This window comes from Austrofundulus limnaeus, unplaced genomic scaffold (assembly GCF_001266775.1).
Source record: "Austrofundulus limnaeus strain Quisiro unplaced genomic scaffold, Austrofundulus_limnaeus-1.0 Scaffold1726, whole genome shotgun sequence".
Lineage (NCBI taxonomy): Eukaryota > Metazoa > Chordata > Actinopteri > Cyprinodontiformes > Rivulidae > Austrofundulus > Austrofundulus limnaeus.
Genome location: NW_013954128.1, coordinates 3,432 through 5,073, shown reverse-complemented (window position 1 = coordinate 5,073; position 1,642 = coordinate 3,432). Strand labels below are relative to the sequence as shown.

The 1,642-nt window shown below is 41.2% G+C and overlaps 1 protein-coding gene across 1 annotated transcript in view; it reads right to left on the bottom strand.

Annotated features, from left to right (window-relative positions):
• The window catches only part of ankrd34a (ankyrin repeat domain 34A), a 10,706-nt gene extending 10,205 nt beyond the window's left edge, over positions 1-501 (bottom strand). Inside the window, exon 1 of the mRNA XM_014033407.1 lies at positions 344-501. The gene's annotated coding sequence lies outside the window, so the exon portion shown is untranslated. The remainder of the gene's footprint in view (positions 1-343) is intronic.
• Positions 502-1,642: the final 1,141 nt, after the last annotated feature.

Sequence of the window (1,642 nt, the reverse complement as noted above, 5' to 3'; positions counted from 1 at the left end):
ATGATGATGATGATGATGATGATGATGATGAAGGTCAGATGTGGAGGAATGTTCTGACGTCACTCAGCTGCTCTGACGCCCGCACTTTCTATATTTACTCTCAGGTGTGCGCGGAAGTGCGTGAGACTGAACGGTGCCAGCACGCGCACGCACGGAGAATCAGAAGAACGGAGTGTTTCATCATCATCATCATCATCATCTTCATCATCATGAAACATCTGGTGACATGTCAGCGTGCACGAGCAACGTGACACTCGCGTGAACACGGTGCGATTAAAAGCTTCAGAGGATGAAGATGTGATGAGGAGGAGGAAGATGGAGGATGAAGAGGCGCTTTTCTTACCTCTGCCGACAGAGCTGCTTTCTCCTCTTCATCATCAGCTGACGGATCCGCTCCTCCCCCTCCCTCTCTCTGTAATTAACCCTTAAAGCTCGCGCGCACGTTGGTCTGAGCGCATCCATCTGTTAAAGGTCTGGTGTTCCTCGCGCGCCGAAACGATCTGATGTTGAAAAGGGGCGGAGCCTCAGCTCCTGGCTGACCACTGAACGTCCTGATTGACCTGACCCTCAGAGGATACCCTCAGCTACTACCATAGATACATAAATAACTAGAGACCTCATGATGGGCCGAACCATAGATATAAATAACTAGAGACCTAATGATGGGCTGAGCAATAGACACATAAATAACTAGAGACCTCATGATGGGCTGAACCATAGATACATAAATAACTAGAGACCTCATTATGGGCTGAACCATAGATACATAAATAACTAGAGACCTCATGATGGGCTGAACCATAGATACATAAAAAACTAGATACCTCATGATGGGCTGAACCATAGATATAAATAAATAGAGCTCACGATGGGCTGAACCATAGATATTTAAATAAATAGATACCTCATGATGGGCTGAACCATAGATATTTAAATAACTAGAGACCTCATGATGGGCTGAACCATAGATAAATAAATAACTAGAGACTTCATGATGGGCTGAACCATAGGTATATAAATAACTAGAAACCTCATGATGGGCTGAACCATAGATATATAAATAACTAGAGAACTCATGATGGGCTGAACCATAGATATATAAATAACTAGAGACCACATGATGGGGCTAAACCATAGATATATAAATAACTAGAGAACGCATGATGGGCTGAACCATAGATATAAATAACTAGAGACCACATGATGGGGCTAAACCATAGATATATAAATAACTAGAGACCTCATGATGGGCTGAATCATAGATATTTAAATAACTAGAGACCTCACGATGGGCTGAACCATAGATATTTAAATAACTAGAGACCTCATTATGGGCTGAACCATAGATACATAAATAACTAGATACCTCATGATTGGCTGAAACATAGATATTTAAATAACTAGAGACTTCATGATGGGCTGAAGCATAGATATAAATAACTAGAGACCTCATGATGGGGCTAAACCATAGATATATAAATAACTAGAGACCTCATGATGGGCTGAATCATAGATATTTAAATAACTAGAGACCTCACGATGGGCTGAACCATAGATATTTAAATAACTAGAGACCTCATGATGGGCTGAAACATAGATATTTAAATAACTAGAGACTTCATGATGGGCTGAAGCATAGATA